The sequence below is a fragment of the Strix aluco genome, unplaced genomic scaffold, assembly GCF_031877795.1.
Source record: "Strix aluco isolate bStrAlu1 unplaced genomic scaffold, bStrAlu1.hap1 HAP1_SCAFFOLD_33, whole genome shotgun sequence".
Lineage (NCBI taxonomy): Eukaryota > Metazoa > Chordata > Aves > Strigiformes > Strigidae > Strix > Strix aluco.
This window is the reverse complement of record NW_027436647.1, coordinates 97107-106830: the sequence shown is the minus strand read 5'-3', so window position 1 is coordinate 106830 and position 9724 is coordinate 97107.

The following is a 9724-nucleotide window of genomic DNA, read 5'->3' as shown; positions in this document are numbered from 1 at the left end:
AGCTTGCAGAGCACTGGGGAAAGGCAGGCAGAGAATTCCCTGCTAGCACCTTCTCTGTGCCTGTTCACATTGCTTCGCAGAATCGCTTTTGTGCAGAAAACACTAACACTTGTTCAGAACGAAAGAAAGCACAGAGCCCCAGATTTGCTGTTGTCCTGGAGAGCTTGCATAGCACTGGGGAAAGGCAGGCAGAGAATTCCCTGCTCGCACCTTCTCTGTGCCTGGGAAGCAGAAGTGTTAGCATTGCTTCGCAGAATCGCTTTTCTGCAGAAAACACTAACACTTGTTCAGAACAAAAGAAAGCACAGAGCCCCAGATTTTATGTTGTCCTGGACAGCTTGCAGAGCACTGGGGAAAGGCAGGCAGAGAATTCCCTGCTCGCAGCTTCTCTGTGCCTGGGAAGCAGAGGTGTTCACATTGCTTCGCAGAATCGCTTTTGTGCAGAAAACACTAACACTTGTTCAGAACAAAAGAAAGCACAGAGCCCCAGATTTTATGTTGTCCTGGACAGCTTGCAGAGCACTGGGGAAAGGCAGGCAGAGAATTCCCTGCTAGCACCTTCTCTGTGCCTGGGAAGCAGAAGTGTTCACATTGCTTCGCAGAATCGCTTTTCTGCAGAAAACACTAACACTTGTTCAGAACGAAAGAAAGCACAGAGCCCCAGATTTTATGTTGTCCTGGACAGCTTGCAGAGCACTGGGGAAAGGCAGGCAGAGAATTCCCTGCTAGCACCTTCTCTGTGCCTGTTCACATTGCTTCGCAGAATCGCTTTTGTGCAGAAAACACTAACACTTGTTCAGAACGAAAGAAAGCACAGAGCCCCAGATTTTATGTTGTCCTGGAGAGCTTGCAGAGCACTGGGGAAAGGCAGGCAGAGAATTCCCTGCTCTCAGCTTCTCTGTGCCTGGGAAGCAGAAGTGTTCACATTGCTTCGCAGAATCGCTTTTCTGCAGAAAACACTAACACTTGTTCAGAACGAAAGAAAGCACAGAGCCCCAGATTTTATGTTGTCCTGGACAGCTTGCAGAGCACTGGGGAAAGGCAGGCAGAGAATTCCCTGCTCGCACCTTCTCTGTGCCTGGGAAGCAGAAGTGTTCACATTGCTTCGCAGAATCGCTTTTGTGCAGAAAACACTAACACTTGTTCAGAACAAAAGAAAGCACAGAGCCCCAGATTTTATGTTGTCCTGGACAGCTTGCAGAGCACTGGGGAAAGGCAGGCAGAGAATTCCCTGCTAGCACCTCCTCTGTGCCTGGGAAGCAGAAGTGTTCACATTGCTTCGTAGAATCGCTTTTGTGCAGAAAACAGTAACACTTGTTCAGAACGAAAGAAAGCACAGAGCCCCAGATTTTATGTTGTCCTGGACAGCTTGCAGAGCACTGGGGAAAGGCAGGCAGAGAATTCCCTGCTCGCACCTTCTCTATGCCTGGGAAGCAGAAGTGTTCACATTGCTTCGCAGAATCGCTTTTGTGCAGAAAATAGTAACACTTGTTCAGAACGAAAGAAAGCACAGAGCCCCAGATTTTATGTTGTCCTGGAGAGCTTGCAGAGCACTGGGGAAAGGCAGGCAGAGAATTCCCTGATAGCACCTTCTCTGTGCCTGTTCACATTGCTTCGCAGAATCGCTTTTGTGCAGAAAACAGTAACACTTGTTCAGAACAAAAGAAAGCACAGAGCCCCAGATTTGCTGTTGTCCTGGAGAGCTTGCAGAGCACTGGGGAAAGGCAGGCAGAGAATTCCCTGCTCGCACCTTCTCTGTGCCTGGGAAGCAGAAGTGTTCACATTGCTTCGCAGAATCGCTTTTGTGCAGAAAACAGTAACACTTGTTCAGAACGAAAGAAAGCACAGAGCCCCAGATTTTATGTTGTCCTGGACAGCTTGCAGAGCACTGGGGAAAGGCAGGCAGAGAATTCCCTGCTCGCACCTTCTCTGTGCCTGGGAAGCAGAGGTGTTCACATTGCTTCGCAGAATCGCTTTTGTGCAGAAAACAGTAACACTTGTTCAGAACGAAAGAAAGCACAGAGCCCCAGATTTTATGTTGTCCTGGAGAGCTTGCAGAGCACTGGGGAAAGGCAGGCAGAGAATTCCCTGCTAGCACCTTCTCTGTGCCTGTTCACATTGCTTCGCAGAATTGCTTTTGTGCAGAAAACACTAACACTTGTTCAGAACGAAAGAAAGCACAGAGCCCCAGATTTGCTGTTGTCCTGGAGAGCTTGCAGAGCACTGGGGAAAGGCAGGCAGAGAATTCCCTGCTCGCACCTTCTCTGTGCCTGGGAAGCAGAAGTGTTCACATTGCTTCGTAGAATCGCTTTTGTGCAGAAAACACTAACACTTGTTCAGAACGAAAGAAAGCACAGTGCCCCAGATTTTATGTTGTCCTGGACAGCTTGCAGAGCACTGGGGAAAGGCAGGCAGAGAATTCCCTGCTAGCACCTTCTCTGTGCCTGTTCACATTGCTTCGCAGAATCGCTTTTGTGCAGAAAACAGTAACACTTGTTCAGAACGAAAGAAAGCACAGAGCCCCAGATTTTATGTTGTCCTGGAGAGCTTGCAGAGCACTGGGGAAAGGCAGGCAGAGAATTCCCTGCTCGCACCTTCTCTGTGCCTGGGAAGCAGAAGTGTTCACATTGCTTCGCAGAATCGCTTTTGTGCCGAAAACACTAACACTTGTTCAGAACGAAAGAAAGCACAGAGCCCCAGATTTTATGTTGTCCTGGACAGCTTGCAGAGCACTGGGGAAAGGCAGGCAGAGAATTCCCTGCTCGCACCTTCTCTGTGCCTGGGAAGCAGAAGTGTTCACATTGCTTCGTAGAATCGCTTTTGTGCAGAAAACACTAACATCTGTTCAGAACGAAAGAAAGCACAGAGCCCCAGGTTTTATGTTGTCCTGGAGAGCTTACAGAGCACTGGGGAAAGGCAGGCAGAGAATTCCCTGCTAGCACCTCCTCTGCGCCTGGGAAGCAGAAGTGCTCACATTGCTTCGCAGAATCGCTTTTTTGCAGAAAACACTAACACTTGTTCAGAACGAAAGAAAGCACAGAGCCCCAGATTTTATGTTGTCCTGGACAGCTTGCAGAGCACTGGGGAAAGGCAGGGAGAGAATTCCCTGCTCGCACCTTCTCTGTGCCTGGGAAGCAGAAGTGTTCACATTGCTTCGCAGAATCGCTTTTGTGCAGAAAACACTAACACTTGTTCAGAACGAAAGAAAGCACAGAGCCCCAGATTTTATGTTGTCCTGGACAGCTTGCAGAGCACTGGGGAAAGGCAGGCAGAGAATTCCCTGCTCGCACCTTCTCTGTGCCTGGGAAGCAGAAGTGTTCCCATTGCTTCGCAGAATCGCTTTTGTGCAGAAAACACTAACACTTGTTCAGAACAAAAGAAAGCACAGAGCCCCAGATTTTATGTTGTCCTGGAGAGCTTGCAGAGCACTGGGGAAAGGCAGGCAGAGAGTTCCCTGCTAGCACCTTCTCTGTGCCTGTTCACATTGCTTCGCAGAATCGCTTTTGTGCAGAAAACAGTAACACTTGTTCAGAACGAAAGAAAGCACAGAGCCCCAGATTTGCTGTTGTCCTGGAGAGCTTGCAGAGCACTGCGGAAAGGCAGGCAGAGAATTCCCTGCTAGCACCTTCTCTGTGCCTGGGAAGCAGAAGTGTTCACATTGCTTCGCAGAATCGCTTTTGTGCAGAAAACAGTAACACTTGTTCAGAACGAAAGAAAGCACAGAGCCCCAGATTTGCTGTTGTCCTGGAGAGCTTGCAGAGCACTGCGGAAAGGCAGGCAGAGAATTCCCTGCTAGCACCTTCTCTGTGCCTGTTCACATTGCTTCGCAGAATCGCTTTTGTGCAGAAAACAGTAACACTTGTTCAGAACGAAAGAAAGCACAGAGCCCCAGATTTTATGTTGTCCTGGAGAGCTTGCAGAGCACTGGGGAAAGGCAGGCAGAGAATTCCCTGCTCGCACCTTCTCTGTGCCTGTTCACATTGCTTCGCAGAATCGCTTTTGTGCAGAAAACAGTAACACTTGTTCAGAACGAAAGAAAGCACAGAGCCCCAGATTTGCTGTTGTCCTGGAGAGCTTGCAGAGCACTGGGGAAAGGCAGGCAGAGAATTCCCTGCTCGCACCTTCTCTGTGCCTGGGAAGCAGAAGTGTTCACATTGCTTCGCAGAATCACTTTTGTGCAGAAAATAGTAACACTTGTTCAGAACGAAAGAAAGCACAGAGCCCCAGATTTTATGTTGTCCTGGACAGCTTGCAGAGCACTGGGGAAAGGCAGGCAGAGAATTCCCTGCTCGCACCTTCTCTGTGCCTGGGAAGCAGAAGTGTTCACATTGCTTCGCAGAATCACTTTTGTGCAGAAAACAGTAACACTTGTTCAGAACGAAAGAAAGCACAGAGCCCCAGATTTTATGTTGTCCTGGACAGCTTGCAGAGCACTGGGGAAAGGCAGGCAGAGAATTCCCTGCTCGCACCTTCTCTGTGCCTGGGAAGCAGAGGTGTTCACATTGCTTCGCAGAATCGCTTTTGTGCAGAAAACAGTAACACTTGTTCAGAACGAAAGAAAGCACAGAGCCCCAGATTTTATGTTGTCCTGGAGAGCTTGCAGAGCACTGGGGAAAGGCAGGCAGAGAATTCCCTGCTAGCACCTTCTCTGTGCCTGTTCACATTGCTTCGCAGAATTGCTTTTGTGCAGAAAACACTAACACTTGTTCAGAACGAAAGAAAGCACAGAGCCCCAGATTTGCTGTTGTCCTGGAGAGCTTGCAGAGCACTGGGGAAAGGCAGGCAGAGAATTCCCTGCTCGCACCTTCTCTGTGCCTGGGAAGCAGAAGTGTTCACATTGCTTCGTAGAATCGCTTTTGTGCAGAAAACACTAACACTTGTTCAGAACGAAAGAAAGCACAGTGCCCCAGATTTTATGTTGTCCTGGACAGCTTGCAGAGCACTGGGGAAAGGCAGGCAGAGAATTCCCTGCTAGCACCTTCTCTGTGCCTGTTCACATTGCTTCGCAGAATCGCTTTTGTGCCGAAAACACTAACACTTGTTCAGAACGAAAGAAAGCACAGAGCCCCAGATTTTATGTTGTCCTGGAGAGCTTGCAGAGCACTGGGGAAAGGCAGGCAGAGAATTCCCTGCTAGCACCTTCTCTGTGCCTGTTCACATTGCTTCGCAGAATCACTTTTGTTCAGAAAACAGTAACACTTGTTCAGAACGAAAGAAAGCACAGAGCCCCAGATTTGCTGTTGTCCTGGAGAGCTTGCAGAGCACTGGGGAAAGGCAGGCAGAGAATTCCCTGCTCGCACCTTCTCTGTGCCTGGGAAGCAGAAGTGTTCACATTGCTTCGCAGAATCGCTTTTGTGCAGAAAACAGTAACACTTGTTCAGAACGAAAGAAAGCACAGAGCCCCAGATTTTATGTTGTCCTGGAGAGCTTGCAGAGCACTGGGGAAAGGCAGGCAGAGAATTCCCTGCTAGCACCTTCTCTGTGCCTGTTCACATTGCTTCGCAGAATCGCTTTTGTGCAGAAAACACTAACACTTGTTCAGAACGAAAGAAAGCACAGAGCCCCAGATTTGCTGTTGTCCTGGAGAGCTTGCAGAGCACTGGGGAAAGGCAGGCAGAGAATTCCCTGCTCGCACCTTCTCTGTGCCTGGGAAGCAGAAGTGTTAGCATTGCTTCGCAGAATCGCTTTTCTGCAGAAAACACTAACACTTGTTCAGAACAAAAGAAAGCACAGAGCCCCAGATTTTATGTTGTCCTGGACAGCTTGCAGAGCACTGGGGAAAGGCAGGCAGAGAATTCCCTGCTCGCAGCTTCTCTGTGCCTGGGAAGCAGAAGTGTTCACATTGCTTCGCAGAATCGCTTTTGTGCAGAAAACACTAACACTTGTTCAGAACAAAAGAAAGCACAGAGCCCCAGATTTTATGTTGTCCTGGACAGCTTGCAGAGCACTGGGGAAAGGCAGGCAGAGAATTCCCTGCTAGCACCTTCTCTGTGCCTGGGAAGCAGAAGTGTTCACATTGCTTCGCAGAATCGCTTTTCTGCAGAAAACACTAACACTTGTTCAGAACGAAAGAAAGCACAGAGCCCCAGATTTTATGTTGTCCTGGACAGCTTGCAGAGCACTGGGGAAAGGCAGGCAGAGAATTCCCTGCTAGCACCTTCTCTGTGCCTGTTCACATTGCTTCGCAGAATCGCTTTTGTGCAGAAAACACTAACACTTGTTCAGAACGAAAGAAAGCACAGAGCCCCAGATTTTATGTTGTCCTGGAGAGCTTGCAGAGCACTGGGGAAAGGCAGGCAGAGAATTCCCTGCTCTCAGCTTCTCTGTGCCTGGGAAGCAGAAGTGTTCACATTGCTTCGCAGAATCGCTTTTCTGCAGAAAACACTAACACTTGTTCAGAACGAAAGAAAGCACAGAGCCCCAGATTTTATGTTGTCCTGGACAGCTTGCAGAGCACTGGGGAAAGGCAGGCAGAGAATTCCCTGCTCGCACCTTCTCTGTGCCTGGGAAGCAGAAGTGTTCACATTGCTTCGCAGAATCGCTTTTGTGCAGAAAACACTAACACTTGTTCAGAACGAAAGAAAGCACAGAGCCCCAGATTTTATGTTGTCCTGGACAGCTTGCAGAGCACTGGGGAAAGGCAGGCAGAGAATTCCCTGCTAGCACCTCCTCTGTGCCTGGGAAGCAGAAGTGTTCACATTGCTTCGTAGAATCGCTTTTGTGCAGAAAACACTAACACTTGTTCAGAACGAAAGAAAGCACAGAGCCCCAGATTTTATGTTGTCCTGGACAGCTTGCAGAGCACTGGGGAAAGGCAGGCAGAGAATTCCCTGCTCGCACCTTCTCTATGCCTGGGAAGCAGAAGTGTTCACATTGCTTCGCAGAATCGCTTTTGTGCAGAAAATAGTAACACTTGTTCAGAACGAAAGAAAGCACAGAGCCCCAGATTTTATGTTGTCCTGGAGAGCTTGCAGAGCACTGGGGAAAGGCAGGCAGAGAATTCCCTGCTAGCACCTTCTCTGTGCCTGTTCACATTGCTTCGCAGAATCGCTTTTGTGCAGAAAACAGTAACACTTGTTCAGAACGAAAGAAAGCACAGAGCCCCAGATTTGCTGTTGTCCTGGACAGCTTGCAGAGCACTGGGGAAAGGCAGGCAGAGAATTCCCTGCTCGCACCTTCTCTGTGCCTGGGAAGCAGAAGTGTTCACATTGCTTCGCAGAATCGCTTTTGTGCAGAAAACAGTAACACTTGTTCAGAACGAAAGAAAGCACAGAGCCCCAGATTTTATGTTGTCCTGGACAGCTTGCAGAGCACTGGGGAAAGGCAGGCAGAGAATTCCCTGCTCGCACCTTCTCTGTGCCTGGGAAGCAGAGGTGTTCACATTGCTTCGCAGAATCGCTTTTGTGCAGAAAACAGTAACACTTGTTCAGAACGAAAGAAAGCACAGAGCCCCAGATTTTATGTTGTCCTGGAGAGCTTGCAGAGCACTGGGGAAAGGCAGGCAGAGAATTCCCTGCTAGCACCTTCTCTGTGCCTGTTCACATTGCTTCGCAGAATTGCTTTTGTGCAGAAAACACTAACACTTGTTCAGAACGAAAGAAAGCACAGAGCCCCAGATTTGCTGTTGTCCTGGAGAGCTTGCAGAGCACTGGGGAAAGGCAGGCAGAGAATTCCCTGCTCGCACCTTCTCTGTGCCTGGGAAGCAGAAGTGTTCACATTGCTTCGTAGAATCGCTTTTGTGCAGAAAACAGTAACACTTGTTCAGAACGAAAGAAAGCACAGTGCCCCAGATTTTATGTTGTCCTGGACAGCTTGCAGAGCACTGGGGAAAGGCAGGCAGAGAATTCCCTGCTAGCACCTTCTCTGTGCCTGTTCACATTGCTTCGCAGAATCGCTTTTGTGCAGAAAACAGTAACACTTGTTCAGAACGAAAGAAAGCACAGAGCCCCAGATTTTATGTTGTCCTGGAGAGCTTGCAGAGCACTGGGGAAAGGCAGGCAGAGAATTCCCTGCTCGCACCTTCTCTGTGCCTGGGAAGCAGAAGTGTTCACATTGCTTCGCAGAATCGCTTTTGTGCCGAAAACACTAACACTTGTTCAGAACGAAAGAAAGCACAGAGCCCCAGATTTTATGTTGTCCTGGACAGCTTGCAGAGCACTGGGGAAAGGCAGGCAGAGAATTCCCTGCTCGCACCTTCTCTGTGCCTGGGAAGCAGAAGTGTTCACATTGCTTCGTAGAATCGCTTTTGTGCAGAAAACACTAACATCTGTTCAGAACGAAAGAAAGCACAGAGCCCCAGGTTTTATGTTGTCCTGGAGAGCTTACAGAGCACTGGGGAAAGGCAGGCAGAGAATTCCCTGCTAGCACCTCCTCTGCGCCTGGGAAGCAGAAGTGTTCACATTGCTTCGCAGAATCGCTTTTGTGCAGAAAACACTAACACTTGTTCAGAACGAAAGAAAGCACAGAGCCCCAGATTTTATGTTGTCCTGGACAGCTTGCAGAGCACTGGGGAAAGGCAGGCAGAGAATTCCCTGCTCGCACCTTCTCTGTGCCTGGGAAGCAGAAGTGTTCACATTGCTTCGCAGAATCGCTTTTGTGCAGAAAACACTAACACTTGTTCAGAACGAAAGAAAGCACAGAGCCCCAGATTTTATGTTGTCCTGGACAGCTTGCAGAGCACTGGGGAAAGGCAGGCAGAGAGTTCCCTGCTAGCACCTTCTCTGTGCCTGTTCACATTGCTTCGCAGAATCGCTTTTGTGCAGAAAACAGTAACACTTGTTCAGAACGAAAGAAAGCACAGAGCCCCAGATTTTATGTTGTCCTGGACAGCTTGCAGAGCACTGCGGAAAGGCAGGCAGAGAATTCCCTGCTAGCACCTTCTCTGTGCCTGGGAAGCAGAAGTGTTCACATTGCTTCGCAGAATCGCTTTTGTGCAGAAAACACTAACACTTGTTCAGAACGAAAGAAAGCACAGAGCCCCAGATTTTATGTTGTCCTGGACAGCTTGCAGAGCACTGGGGAAAGGCAGGCAGAGAATTCCCTGCTCGCACCTTCTCTGTGCCTGTTCACATTGCTTCGCAGAATCGCTTTTGTGCAGAAAACAGTAACACTTGTTCAGAACGAAAGAAAGCACAGAGCCCCAGATTTTATGTTGTCCTGGAGAGCTTGCAGAGCACTGGGGAAAGGCAGGCAGAGAATTCCCTGCTCGCACCTTCTCTGTGCCTGTTCACATTGCTTCGCAGAATCGCTTTTGTGCAGAAAACAGTAACACTTGTTCAGAACGAAAGAAAGCACAGAGCCCCAGATTTGCTGTTGTCCTGGAGAGCTTGCAGAGCACTGGGGAAAGGCAGGCAGAGAATTCCCTGCTCGCACCTTCTCTGTGCCTGGGAAGCAGAAGTGTTCACATTGCTTCGCAGAATCGCTTTTGTGCAGAAAATAGTAACACTTGTTCAGAACGAAAGAAAGCACAGAGCCCCAGATTTTATGTTGTCCTGGACAGCTTGCAGAGCACTGGGGAAAGGCAGGCAGAGAATTCCCTGCTCGCACCTTCTCTGTGCCTGGGAAGCAGAGGTGTTCACATTGCTTCGCAGAATCGCTTTTGTGCAGAAAACACTAACACTTGTTCAGAACGAAAGAAAGCACAGAGCCCCAGATTTTATGTTGTCCTGGAGAGCTTGCAGAGCACTGGGGAAAGGCAGGCAGAGAATTCCCTGCTAGCACCTTC